Source organism: Brachyhypopomus gauderio, chromosome 4 (assembly GCF_052324685.1).
Source record: "Brachyhypopomus gauderio isolate BG-103 chromosome 4, BGAUD_0.2, whole genome shotgun sequence".
Taxonomy (NCBI): Eukaryota; Metazoa; Chordata; class Actinopteri; order Gymnotiformes; family Hypopomidae; genus Brachyhypopomus; species Brachyhypopomus gauderio.
In genome coordinates this window covers 35,708,030-35,723,029 of record NC_135214.1, presented here as the reverse complement: position 1 = coordinate 35,723,029, position 15,000 = coordinate 35,708,030, and the positions used below count along the sequence as shown (strand labels likewise).

At 46.3% G+C, this 15,000-nt stretch overlaps 1 protein-coding gene across 7 annotated transcripts in view; it reads right to left on the bottom strand.

The window, feature by feature from the left end:
- The window catches only part of sema6bb (sema domain, transmembrane domain (TM), and cytoplasmic domain, (semaphorin) 6Bb), a 179,138-nt gene that overhangs the window by 96,090 nt on the left and 68,048 nt on the right, over positions 1-15,000 (bottom strand). For 2 of the 7 annotated variants that reach the window (XM_077004329.1, XM_077004330.1), the window contains exon 2: positions 13,430-13,644. The exons of the other annotated variants lie outside the window; for them this stretch is intronic. The gene's annotated coding sequence lies outside the window, so the exon portion shown is untranslated. The remainder of the gene's footprint in view (positions 1-13,429; positions 13,645-15,000) is intronic. 7 annotated transcript variants of the gene reach the window in all.

Genomic DNA, 15,000 nt, shown 5'->3' with positions numbered 1-15,000 from the left:
ACATACGGAAAAGATGAACTGAATAAAGTTGGATGTTTACTGAACTGGTTACTATGGCAATGGGAAGCAGGGACATATTTAGCTGTAGGAGAGAGAGGGGAAAGAGTGATAAAGACAGGGGAGAGAGAGACTGAGAGGGAGCAGAGAGAGTGATAGAGAAACAGAGAGAGAGAGAGCTGGGGAGGCATTAGCCTGAAAAGATAAAAAAACCAAGAGGCCATTAGCCAAGTGTGTGAACATATCTGCCCCTGAGCATGTGACTGGGCCACATACACACACAAATAAACACTGTCGGCCACTGAGAGAAGAGGAACACAGATAGATAGATAGATAGATAGATAGATAGATAGATAGATAGATAGATAGATAGATAGATAGATAGATAGATAGATAGATAGATAGATAGATAGATAGATAGATAGATAGATAGATAGATAGATAGATAGATAGATAGATAGATAGATAGATAGATAGATAGATCAAATTTGTTTTCAGAATTCACCCATAGTGTTATTGATCCAGTATACTGAACTATCTGAACTATATTGAATGAAATGTTCAATTATTATATGTAATATTATATATTATTATATGTACTGTGGTAGAATGCTGGGTGAGAGGATGAGTGTCTGGACACACATGCTTCCTGGATGAAGCAGCCTCATTTAGGAATCATAATGATATTAGGAATATCTTGGAAGGTAAAGGTTTAATGTCACCTGTAAATATGGGTTACTGAAAGAACTACATTACTACAAACACATGTAAACACCCTAAGTCAACTCTCACTTAATTCTGCTTGGAAATGGTTCCAGTCATATCTGGAAGACCACTGTAAGGCCATTCCTGTCAGATACCATGGGGAGGATCTACAGCCAATCCATGGAAACTCCACTGGAGGCTTCAAGGCTCAGTCCTAGGCCCTCTTCTCTTCTCCTTGTATACTCGTTCCCTTGGTGACATTATTTTGTCTCATGATTTCTCGTATCATTGCTATTCTGATGACATCCAGCTAATTATTTTCTTCCCACATTTGGACACCCAGGTCTCTGGGCATATTTCAGCATGCTTGGCAGGCATTGTTTCATGGATGACTGCTTATAACCTGAAGCTCAACCCTAGCAAAACCCTGGAGCTTCTGAACCTTCCAGGAACCCCAAACCCAAGCAACCTCACCGTTTCTTTTGAGAACACCCTGTTAACACCATCAGAAACTGCTGGAAGCCTGAGTGTATCTTTGGACACCCAGTTGTCCTTCTCAACACATGTTTGACAACCTGACTAGATCCTGCAGATTTCTCCTCTGCAACATACAGAGAATGTTCCTTCACAGGACGCTACCCAGATGCATGTACAGCCTCTTGTCATCTAAAAGCTGGACTACTGCAACTCCCTATTCCTCTATGAGTCATCAGACCTCTACAACTGATTCAAAATGCTGCAGCACGACTGGTCTTCAATCTCCTCAAGGTCTCACATGTGACTCTTCTGCTGCATTCTCTTTAATGGCTTCCAGTAGCTACACGCATCAGATATAAAACCTTGATGCTTGCCTAAAAAGCCAAAAATGGATCAGCCCCTCTCTACATGATGTCCATCTGTACCTCGAGCACTCAAGTAGGCTTGACTTGAAACGCCATGCTTATAGTCTCATGGAAGACTAACCTCAACTTCTCTGTCCTGGATACAAGATGGTGGAACGACCTTCCCCTAGCTGTTTGGAGTCTCTTGCGGTCTTCAAACGTAGACTGTCTCACCCGTTTGTTGAGAACTCAAGTGACCACCCACAATGCAGACAGCACTAGTTGTTGTACTCGTACTTTACATTGTATGTTTATTTATGTCTATGGTGATTTGCACTTCTAGGTATAAATTTTGATTCCTGATGTTTAAGTTTGAGCCTGTTTATTTGCAATACTAGCTAATGGCAATGATTTCTGTAGTTTAGTTTTAGTCTGGCTCAAGGGGATCTTGAATTGTGACCTGTCTATGCTATTGTCTAAGATGTATTCTGTGAACAGATGCAAAGCACTTTGTAAGTTCCTCTGGATAAGTGCCCTAAATGTAAATGCAAATGAAAATAATCAATCTGATTATTTAATCAGATTTTTACATCTATAGGTAACACACTGATCATGGGCCATCGGCTCCCCTCTTGAAATCAGACTACAAAGTGTAACCAGAGTGTCACCAGAGTGTTATCAGTCTACAGAGTGTCACCAGGCTGCCCTTGTATTCCATGTTTGATCTACCCTACACTACATTACTACATCAGTGTCTTCAGAAGGCCTTGATTGGTCAGATCAGGTGTCTTCAGAAGGCATCGATTGGTTAGATCAGGTGCACTGGTGCGTTTGGAGCTGCTGTCTACAGGCAGTTAGAGTTCCACCATGCTGGACAGAGCAGTGTGTGTGTGCTGCTATAGTCCAGCATGGCTGTTCTCCTGACTGTGTGTGTGTGCTGCTATAGTCCAGTGTGGCTGTTCTCCTGACTGTGTGTGTGTGCTGCTATAGTCCAGCGGCGCTGTTCTCCTGACTGTGTGTGTGTGCTGCTATAGTCCAGCGTGGCTGTTCTCCTGACTGTGTGTGTGTGCTGATATAGTCCAGCGGCGCTGTTCTCCTGACTGTGTGTGTGTGCTGATATAGTCCAGCGTGGCTGTTCTCCTGACTGTGTGTGTGTGCTGCTATAGTCCAGCGTGGCTGTTCTCCTGACTGTGTGTGTGTGTGCTGCTATAGTCCAGCGGCGCTGTTCTCCTGACTGTGTGTGTGTGTGCTGCTATAGTCCAGCATGGCTGTTCTCCTGACTGTGTGTGTGTGCTGATATAGTCCAGCGTGGCTGTTCTCCTGACTGTGTGTGTGTGCTGATATAGTCCAGCGTGGCTGTTCTCCTGACTGTGTGTGTGTGCTGATATAGTCCAGCATGGCTGTTCTCCTGACTGTGTGTGTGCTGATATAGTCCAGCGTGGCTGTTCTCCTGACTGTGTGTGTGTGCTGCTATAGTCCAGCGTGGCTGTTCTCCTGACTGTGTGTGTGTGCTGCTATAGTCCAGCGTGGCTGTTCTCCTGACTGTGTGTGTGTGTGCTATAGTCCAGCGTGGCTGTTCTCCTGACTGTGTGTGTGTGCTGCTATAGTCCAGCATGGCTGTTCTCCTGACTGTGTGTGTGTGTGCTGCTATAGTCCAGCGTGGCTGTTCTCCTGACTGTGTGTGTGTGCTGCTATAGTCCAGTGTGGCTGTTCTCCTGACTGTGTGTGTGTGCTGATATAGTCCAGCGTGGCTGTTCTCCTGACTGTGTGTGTGTGCTGATATAGTCCAGTGTGGCTGTTCTCCTGACTGTGTGTGTGTGCTGATATAGTCCAGTGTGGCTGTTCTCCTGACTGTGTGTGTGTGCTGATATAGTCCAGTGTGGCTGTTCTCCTGAGTGTGTGTGTGTGCTGATATAGTCCAGTGTGGCTGTTCTCCTGACTGTGTGTGTGTGCTGATATAGTCCAGTGTGGCTGTTCTCCTGACTGTGTGTGTGTGCTGCTATAGTCCAGCGTGGCTGTTCTCCTGACTGTGTGTGTGTGCTGCTATAGTCCAGCGTGGCTGTTCTCCTGACTGTGTGTGGGGCCTGGACGTCTTCCAGCGAGACTTCTGTGCCCTTTCAGAAATCACTCGATGAACAAACCGCTAATTATCAGAACCATGAGCTGCCGAACAAAGTGCACATGTGTGAGGCTGAACACGCAACAGTAGAGGCAGCCGAGAAGAGGACAGAGGTGAAGGGAACGGGGGGTGGAGGTGGAGGTGGAGGTGGAGGTGGGGTGGAGGTGGAGGTGGGGTGGAGGTGGAGGTGGGGTGGAGGTGGAGGTGGGGTGGAGGTGGAGGTGGGGTGGAGGTGGAGGTGGGGTGGAGGTGGAGAGATACCAAGGCAAGACGGAGAGAGAGAGACATGAAGGGAGGAGGAGCAGGCGTATGAGAGGATGTAAAAAAGAGGAAGGGGTGATGGAGTGATGAAGGAGTTAGGTGAGGGCTAGGGAAAAGTGGGAGAGAAGGAGAAAAGAAAAGAGAAAAGAGAGGAGTGTGAAAGAGGTGGTGTGTTGGCTAGCTCTAGGGATACCAGCAGGAAATGCCTAAAATTCACACTGACTCATTTGTGTGTGTGTGTGTGTGTGTGTGTGTGTGTGTGTCATACTGTGAGGTCTGAATAACTGCTAATAGATGATTATTTTAAGGGCGTTCTTCTTCGCTAGAGGTTGTTTTCTGAGCTAGTTTCCTACAGATGGCCAAATCTAATAACTGTGAATTAGAACCAGGCAGGCTAATATCTGGCAACCCTGGGGCCCAAACACATGAATTTTATGTGTGTGCGTGTGTGTGTGTGTGTGGGGGGGGGATGGAGGGGGGGAGGGGGGTGGGGGTGAGTATATTTTTCTCAGTGGGAGCAAAACGCAGTTCAGTGATAACATTTTGTTTGATTCAAAGAAGAAACGTTATAAAAGAGACAAGGTCATATCAAACAGCCATACAAACTCTTCAAAAGCAAACACTCCAGCTAGTAGAGCACAACTGACCTGGGATCATTCTTCCTGGTACTAAAAGGGGCTCTATGTGAATGTCTGTATGTGTAAAGAAGACAGGATTGTGACTGACCCCAGTCCAGCTGCTAGCTGGAGTTTTTCACCCCAGTGTGATTGCATTTCATAATTTTAATGAACACTTGTTTTTTAATGTATAAAATGTTTAGGTGAACCTGACCAATCAGGTTTTAGCATTCAGAGAGTGTGCTGGGGCAATTCAACCTGAAGCAACACAGGAGCTAGAAGACACATGCCAGCCTGCACCAGCGTGAAGTATGGGCTTCTGCACCCACTGATGATGGACCTGTCAGTCCTGCCTGTGACCTGCCTGTCTCCCCATCTCCTGCAGGGGGCGTGCTGCTGGTAACTAGTGCAGTTAGTGCAGGGTAAACAGCACAAAACACTGTGGTTATGATGGAAACAGCTTGACTCTGAAACAGAACAACCTTAATCGGGAAGGACCCTAGATAGTGGAAGGGCCCTAGAATACTGGAAGGGCCCTAGGTAATTGATGGAGAACAAGTTCTGAGTTGCAGAGAGATGACAAAGAATAGAGAGAAGGATGAGAAATGGACAATCTCCCTTTCTCTCACTCCATCTCCCCCTCTCTCTCTCCATCTGCCCCTCTCTCTCACTCCATCTCAGTCTCTCATTCCATCTCCCTCTCTCTCTCTCACTCCATCTCACTCTCTCTCATTCCATCTCCCCCTCTCTCTCTCATTCCATCTCCCCCTCTCTCACTCCATCCCCCCCCCTCTCTCGATCTCCCCCTCTTTCTCACTCCATCTCCCCCTCTCTCATTCCATCTCCCCCTCTCTCTCACTCCATCTCTGCCTCTCCCTCATTCCATCTCTCTCTCTCTCACTCCATCTTCCCCCTCTATCTCTCTTTCCGTCTGCCTGTCCTCCCTCTCTGTCTCTCAGAACAAACACATGTTGCATCATTACATTCAGTGTGAATGTAATTCTCCCACCCTCTCTCTCTCTCTCTCTCTCATCTCTCTCTCTCTCTCTCTCTCTCTCTCTCTTTCTTTCTTTCTCTCTATCTCTCTCTCCCTCCCTCCCCATCTCTCTGGCTCTCTCTCTCTTTCTGTCTGTCTCTTTCTCCCTCTTGTGTCATTTATATATTTAGGCACAGAACCTCAAAAACAAACAGATGTATTGTTGAAATTTGGCAAGTCAAAACCGTCTGGTTTATTATGGCATCAAAAGGCCAGTGAGCAGCAGGCCAGCGGAGAGTGGACACCAGACATTCATCAAGATTCAGAACTGATCGACAGAAACTAGTCCAGACATTCATCAAGATTCAGTCTGGCTTAGCCAGGGGTCTCTCTCCACAAGCACAGCCCAAGGTCTATCTCTCTCTCTCTCTCTCTCTCTCTCTCTCTCTCTCTCTCTCTCTCTCTCTCTCTCTCTCTCTCTCTCTCTCTCTCTCTCTCTCTCTCTCTCTCTCTCTTTCACTTCTCTAAGGTTTCAGAGGGAGCACACTCTCCCTTATTGAGAGTATGTGTGTGTAATCAAAATCATTTCTCTTTTACCTTCAGCACCCCTGGTGGTTAACACTTTAAACTCTCTTGCCTTCTCTCCATCACTTCCTACTTCAACACATCTCAGTCTTTCTCTCTCTCTCTCTCCCTCTCTCTCTCTGCTCAAGCATCCACATTGCCAGTGGACGCTATGGCAACAGAACATTCCTACACACACACTTTTTTTTTTTTGCATTTATTACATCAGATTTTTTTGTGTCTCTTGGATGGAACATTGAAGGCAACAGAAAATTAACTAAATCTATTCCATCACCACGGTGACATGCCCCAGTAGGCATGTCTTCTAGAAACAGCCAATCAGGATCCACCTTGAGAAGACTCAGGGACACAGCTGCTGGAACAGGAGGAGGTTCAGCCAGAGTCCAACTGTACAACTCCCAGTCTGGGTTCACACGAGACTCGAACGCAAGCTCAAATCATTCAAATAAAACAAATGTCTTGACTCATTCGAGTTGGTGTTTTAGATCATTAACTAGAAACAAATAAGAGCAACTCGTTACTCGGATTATGTAAACTCAACTGCAAATCCAACTATTAGTATATTTCACTGAAGTCTGCAAGTTCAACTGCAAAATTGTAAACAGAAAAAAAATATCATGACATTTAAAAAGCCGATGTTTTGGGAGTTCTCTGCTTCTGCAGATATTTCGACATTCCAGACACTCACACGCTACCACTGCCACTGGATGCTGTTGAGACGTTTGGTTTTTTTCTTAAGCTGTTTGCACAACAGGGAACTGGCAGCACAGTGTTATCAGCCCCTGCTTGCCTGCGTTAGAAACCCCTCCCGCACTCCAGAGGGGTAGCCAGCGGAGAGAGTCACTGCCTCCCACTGTGAAATCTAACCAATCGTTCCCACATCTCAGCCCTTTCCCGCTGTTCCACAAGCATGTGGGATGACATGAGAGGACATGAGTTGAGATAAGGTGGAGGTGGTCTGTGGAGGTGGAGCAGGTCTGTGGAGGTGGAGCAGGGCTGTGGAGCGCAGGGGCGTTGCAACCGTCTGGGCTCCCGAGGTGGAGCAGCGTTGAGGGGCCAGGACGAGGAGCCGGTGAAGAACTGGGAGTGAGAACATGGCAGAAGCTCTTCTGAAGGAGCACTGATGTGAACTCACAGCTCAGAGGAGGGGAGACTCTTAGGAGAGGTGGAGGGGGAGAGTCATGGAGGTGGTGACGCAAGGGATGGAGGAAGAGATGGAGGGACTGAGGGAGGTGAAGATGGGGAGAAGGACAGAGTGCAGGAATAGGAGTAGAGGAGCCACACCTTGAATTCTGTGTCTGTGATTAAATGATTTTCTCCATATGTTTAGTTATTTGATGAGCTGTTCATATTGTGATTGTCTTGTCACTGGACAGACAGACAGACAAACAGAGGATGCAGAAAGATTGAGGAAGATCACCATAGTTTCTGTCTCTCTCTCTTTCTCTCAACATACCCTTAACAGGGAGGCCTGCTAACGTGAAGGAGCAGGACCTCCAGCTTGGTCCTACACACCCGCAGTGGTGTTCTGCATCTCTGTTCTAGTGATGAGGGACTGAGTTCTGAGCGCTTGACAGGATCTGTAAAGAGCAGGTTGTTTTAATGATAAGGTCCTGGAGCAGGTGAGGTACAGGGGGAGTAAAAGTTCAAATCCACCACTGACTTCACATTTAGGTCAGACCTTGCAATAATACTGAAACATTACTGGAACTCAAATTTGAATGAGCTGTGCTGTAAAGTAATACTGGCGAGGAAAAACTCACCCCAAGTCACCAGCAGCTCTGATTGGTGAGCAGAGTGTACTGATGTGACTCAGTGAAAGAGTAGGCGTGTTCGTGACTAATCGACATGAACATTAGCGCTGGCGCTACGGCCCAGAGACCGTGGCAGCGTCGGAATGAGAAACACCTGATAAACGTTCCGCTTTACTCCCTCATTCCCGTGTTTCTCTGCTCCGCTCAGATAACTTTCTTCTCTGCCAGCTCTCAAACTATCACTCCGAAGCACACCCTGTCCACAGCGTAGCTAGTGCTGCTTCAGTCTCGCCAGTGGATTAGCGCCAGTCTCTATACACACAGTGTCATTACGCAAAAAACAGGGAACAGCCCATAACATCCATCATCAGGGCTGGCACTGCTGTAAGATTAGTAATCATAACTGCTCCACTAGCAGATAACAAGCCTTTAATATACTGTGTTATTTAACATTTGTATTTGTCCCTTGGGTCATGAAGACTCCTGAACACTGTCTACGTTAGCTTAGCGTAAATATGTCCAGCCATGTGTACAGCTGTTAAACGTGTAACTGTGTAAGTTGCTGCTTAAACAGTGTTAAACAGTTAAATGTTATAAAATGTAAGCTATGGGAGGTGGGCTCCCCTCTACTGGACAAATGGAGGAGATACCAGACCTCCTCCTGTCCCCTCTCCCCTCTCTCCTCCCTCTCATCCCCTCCCCTCCTCCACAGCTCCTCCAAAGATCTCAGTCCCTACATGCTAAACCTGCACTCCAGGTGCGTGTATGCGTGGATCTGTGTATCAGGAGAAACAAAGGCAGCTTTGCAATGTGTGTTTCGAGAAGAATTGAGCTTGAAGCATTTGTCCTCCAAATCCAAGCAGTAAAGCACAGATCTACTCTCTAACACCCAGCTGTTCCACAGCTTTGCAGAATGTGCTGCATATTCTGTAATTTGAATCTCATTATAGACTGTATTCTAATTCGTCATTACTTCGATACTTTTAATTCTTAACACTTCCTTTCACTTTTCTATTATTTATGAAGCAGCTTGAATTGCCTTATGTAAAGACTTACCAAAATAAACCTACCTGTCCTCTCTCTCTCTTTCTGTCTCTCTCACTCTCTCTCCCTCTGTCTGTCTGTCTGTCTCTCTCTCTCTCTCTCTCTGTCTGACTGAAGGCTCTGTGCTTGTGTTTGCAACAGGGACAGAGATGGCAGTGTTACTGTAACCTTACTGCCAGGTGGGGGTGTATGATGGAGCACTAAGAGAGTGATGCCACACACACACACACACGCACACGCAGGTATACACACACACTCCCACGTACATTCATGAACCCTGTCTGCTTCTTCTGTGGTGCCATATCCCTAAAAAAGAATCACAAACACACTATATATATATGCACACAAAGGCACTCATAGACTCACACAGTCACAGGTGTGAACGTGTGTGTGTGTGTGTGTGTGTGTGTGTGTGTGTGTGTCCTGCTCTGGTTCTGCCAGATTCCGATTGATCATCCCATTTCCACTTTATCTTTAATCAAAGGACCCCAGAAAACTCAGATGTTTAATTAATGAAACATGGAGCTCAGGGCCCACTCACAAGCTCCAAAAAGCCAGCGTTAATTAAATATTCATGAGGCAGTGACTGCTAATCACCATCCCACGCTCACCATTTGCACACCAGCCATTCAGCTACTTGGACACAGGAGGAAGAGGAGGAGGAGGATAATGAAGGTTCATCACCTGCACTGGTGGTTTGTTTGGAGTTCAGAAGTCCTGTCATCTTTGTGCTTATTTATCTTTCTAACAGAATTCAGGGATGAAGAGAAAGTGTTTAAGTTTGTATTAAAACATCAGGGCACTGCAGCCAGTGATGCCACATACTCCAGTACATACAGACATAGTATTAAAGATTAATATATTTAGAATATATAGAAATATACTATCCACACTCTGCAGTCAGCTAGTAAGCACTTGTACAGAAACTCCAAAGAGTTTTGCAGAATGAAATGAGGCCATCAAAAGAGTTTGTGCAGAGGAAGAGATACAGGGCTGTACCTCTCTACATCCCTCTCTCCCTCCCTCCCTCTCTCCCTCCATATCTCTCCCTCTACCTACCTCTCTCACCCTCCCTCTCTCTCTCTCTCTCTCTATCCCTCTCTCTCTCTCTACCTCCTTCTCTGCATCCCTCCCTCTCTCTCCCTCTCTCCACCTCCCTCTTTATCCCTCCCTCTCTCCTTCTCTCTCTCTCTCTCTCTCTCTCTCTCTCTCTAAATAGAATCAGCTGTACGACACACCTGATGTAGACTTCTGTGTAGTTGTGAATGTTTGTGCATGGATGTATGTATGTATGTATGTATGTATGTATGTCTGTGTGTGTGTGTGTGTGTGTGTGTGTGTGTGTGTGTGTGTGTGTGTGTGTGTGTGTGTGTGTGTGTGTGTGTGTGTGTGTGTGTGTGTGTCGTATGTATGTCTGTGTGTGTGTGTGTGTGTGCCTCAGCCTAATGCCTACTGATGAACGAGTTCACGGTGTACTGCTCAGCCTGCTTTGAAAGTAGGACAGACATACACACACACACACACACACACACACACACTCATGTGCACTCTTTCACACACACACACACACACCTGTTTATCATTCTACGTAAGGTCTAGGCACAGAGGAACAGGTGCCATCCAAAACCAACTCCCCCTCACAGCCACACAACTCACTGTTGCTATGTTGCTGGTTGCTATGCATCTTAGGCAGAGACGTAAACAGAAATGATAGGAGAAGGGTTGTAAACTCGAGCATCGCCCGGGCGACAGCTCGGACTTTGTTTAGTTTGACTCCACGTACTTCTGAACATCTTGTTACCAAGAGTGAGGTGTTCGAAAAAAGCTGTCAAAATGCAATAATCTCAAACAAGCAAGCCAAGTTTTTCAAAAAAGCCGCCCCCCCCCCACTCACACACACACACACGCACGCACACGCACACACACACACACGCACGCACACGCACGCACGCACCACACACACGCACACACACGCGCACACACACACACACACACACACACACACACACACACACACACACACACACACACACACACACACACACACACACACACACACACACACACACACACACACACACACAAGAGACAGGAAGAGATGAACACACAACGAGAGACATATTTCATTCATAGCCAAGGTAGAAGAAAACACCCATGCCTTTTTCAACAGTGGTCTACTGTGGGGAAAAAGACAAGAAAGAAGACATATGAAAGAGAGAAAGAGCAAGTCTGTCTGTGTGTGTGTGTGTGTGCGTGTGTGTGTGAGAGAGAGAGAGATAAAGAGAATATCTGTCACATTCCTCTTTCACACCCAGGCTAATGGAGGTAGATATGAAGAACCTCACATTACAGGATCTCTCAGCTCCACCCAGAACTCCACCTGTCACACTGCCCATACCTACACCTATTACTCCGTGATGTCAGCATGTTATAAACAAATACCTCCAAAAAAAAAGTATTTTTGGCCTCCATGCGGTTTACTTTGCTAAAGTGGAGTCATGACTTGTACTAACTCTATCCTATTTCGCTATAACTCCTTCCTGTGTCACTAACTCCTTCCTGTATCGTGTTGCTCCGCCCACAATCTCACAGCCACACCCCACACCATTATTTGGTCTAGGCTCTTCATGGTCTACACCAGGGGTGGCCAACCCATCAGAGACCAAGAGCCACTTTTTTTTACTGTGTTTCAGCAAAGAGCCACATCATACATTGAATTGTTGACGGGGGGGGGGGTGTGTAAAATAAACACAAATTAAGTATTATATCGCGGTCGATCGATCGCCAGTGGTTGGTGAATCAGTAACTCATTGAATCATAGATGTAGATCAGAGATAAATAAACTAGATTTTTTTCAGCGTGAGAAATCGGATGTATGTCGTGTGAGCGTGTGAAGACAGTCAAATGCGTATTTTCCACTACGCCGGTTTTAAAAGTGTTAGCAGCTCGCTAGGCTTGTAAACAAACTGCGCACCACGAAGATGTCGCAGTGTGTCGCCCTCAGAGCTGATGAGGTAACCGGGCCACAGCACAGACCGTTAGTGCAGGTGAGAGTGTGGACCGGCTGGGGAGCCGCATGAAACCAGGCAAAGAGCCGCAGATTGGCCACTCCTGCTCTACATGGTCTACACTCTTCATGGTCTACACTCTACATGGTCTACACTCTACATTTTTGCACATTTTATGAGCATTTGAACAAATGCAAATACTATAAAAAAAAGTAATCTAAAAGTACAATCTAAAACAGAATTTTAAAAAACTTGAGACAGATGAGAGTGTTTGTGCTAATTATGCACTTAAACCACTTGGGGTGTTAAAAACACAGATTTCAAGGTCAAGGTTCCCTCACACACAGACACACACCCCACATACACAAACACACACATTTCTGTGCACATGCTGCTATGCACATTTCATCCTGCCAAACAATGTCATCCAACCGCCATTATCACTCACCCGACCTTTCCCCCAATCCCTCTAAACCCCTCCCCTAACCCGTCCCCAACCCCACCCCTAACCTCTCCCCAACCCCTCCCCTAACCCCTCTCTAAACCCCTCCCCAACCCCTCCCCTAACCTCTCCCCCAACCCCTCCCCTAACCCCTCCCCAACTCCGACCCTAACCTCCCCCCCACCCCTGTCCCAACCCCTCCCCTTACCCCTCTCTAAACCCTTCCCTAACCCCTCTCTAAACCCCTCCCCTAACACCTCTCTAAACTCCTCCCCAACCCCTCTCTAAACCCCTCCCCTAACCCCTCTATAAACCCTGCCCCTAACCTCTACCCCAACCCCTGTCCCAACCCCTCCCCTATCCCCTCTCTAAACCCCTCCCCCAAAACCTCTAACTCTCCATCTGGTATATCTGTAGTTATCTAATACCGCCTCCCAACACTGACACCTCCCTCTTAATGACCTGCACTCAATCCCTCCTGCTCCAACAGTGTTCCTCTCACCACACACACACACACACACACACACACACACACACACACACACACACACACACACACACACACACACACACACACACACACACACACACACACACACACACAGACACAAGTGCTGTCTCTGTCTTTCTTTTTCAGGATATTTCCCAGCATGCTCCAGTACAGTTCTCAGAGGTCGTGATCTTGGCTCCTTGGCTTTGTGGTTGAACCGGAGCATCAGATCATATCAGCAAACGTCCGGCCAAGAGCATAATCTCACATTACACGCTAATAGCTCACATAGACATGAGGAATGTGTGTGTTTGTGTGTGTGTGTGTGTGTGTGTGTGTGTGTGTGTGTGTGAGAGAGAGAGAGAGAGAGAGAGAGAGTGTGTGTGAGGGTGTATGTGTGTGTTGTGTTTAAGGGTGTGGGTGTCTATGTGTATGTGTTTGTGTAGGGGTGTGGGTGTGTATGGGAGTTTGTTGTGGGCGGGGATGTGTACGTGTACTTGGGAGTGTACTTGAGTGTGTGTTTGTGTGTCAGTGGGTGTGTACATGTTTGTGTGTGTGTGTGTGGGGGGTGGGGGGGTGGGGGGGGTGGGGGGGGGGTTGCAGGCGGTACCTTAGGCTGAAACTTCAGATGGGAAATTTATGATGCATCATTTTGCGAGTGAGTTACAGCCACATCAAACTCTTGACAGCTCCAGGTTTAGCTCACATCCCGCTTGGCCTTCTGGGAAAGGCTGAGCACACACACTTCCTCTGCTCTACAGCTACAGGTACAGAGCCAGAAGGACTTTCCAGGTAGGAAAACACACTCTTTGGGAACCGGAACCCCTGAAAATATATATAGATTACACACACACATACATGCATACACACACATATACACACAAACAAACAAACACACACACACAAACACACATACATGCATATACACACACACATACACACTCTGTGCCGATCACATAAAGACACAAAGACATTTTCCATATTTACGCTATAACATGACATTCACATCACCCATTCAATTCACCTTACAACACACACTAACAATTATTAAAACAACACACAACAAACTCCCTTTAATGTTATTTTCCTTAAAACTGAAGTAAATCTATTTTACCAGATGGCTGTGTTAGTCTTACATCACCGTGTTATCATCACTAAAATGTGTTATCAGGAAATATCTGCAATACAGATGTGCAGTGTGCACCGTCAGACTGCTAATCACACTCACTAACACCGGCCAACCTCACTGACACTGATCAACCTTACAGACACTGATCAACCTTACAGGCACCGATCAACCTTACAGGCACCGATCAACCTTACAGACACCGATCAACCTTACAGACACCGGCCAACCTCACTGACACTGATCAACCTTACAGACACTGATCAACCTTACAGACACCGATCAACCTTACAGACACTGATCAACCTTACAGACACTGATCAACCTTACAGGCACCAATCAACCTTACAGACACCGATCAACCTTACAGACACTGATCAACCTTACAGACACTGATTAACCTTACAGGCACTAATCACATTCACAGACACTAATCTGTTGTGCCCGTGTGTGGTTTGTTATGTTTTTGGTGTTGGTTGTGCCTTCTCCCCCTGCAAACCCCTTTGCCATGTCTTTATCTCTGGACTCCCCCATCGATTGGTGGATATGACGTGACATTTACCCAGAGTCAGATAAAAGACCGCCCAGAGAAGACAGGAGAGGTGAGAGAGAGATAGAGAGAGAGCAATAGAGAGACAGAGAGAGAGAGAGAGCAATACAGAGAGAGCAATAGAGAGAGTGATAAAGATAGAGAGAGATAGAGAGAGAGAGAGCGATTGTTGAGTGGGCTTAAGACGTTGGTGTGTGTGTTTTGTAATTTCGTTGTATTTGTGTGTACTGACTTGATCTGGATTTTTGACATCTGGGTTTTCTGTTTGGTTTGGTCGCTGATATATATATATATATATTTGTACATTGTCTTGTATAGTCGTGCGTGTTGTGAATACTGTGGTTTGGGTGAAGAGGGAACTTAATGCTGTTCTATTTGCAGTTTTGTATCTTTTACGTTTGATGGGTTTTGTTTGTTATTTTGAGTATGGTCTGAAGACATCCCACTACATGATTTCAGTAAATAATGAAATTATATACACATGTAGTTCACATACTTCTTCCTG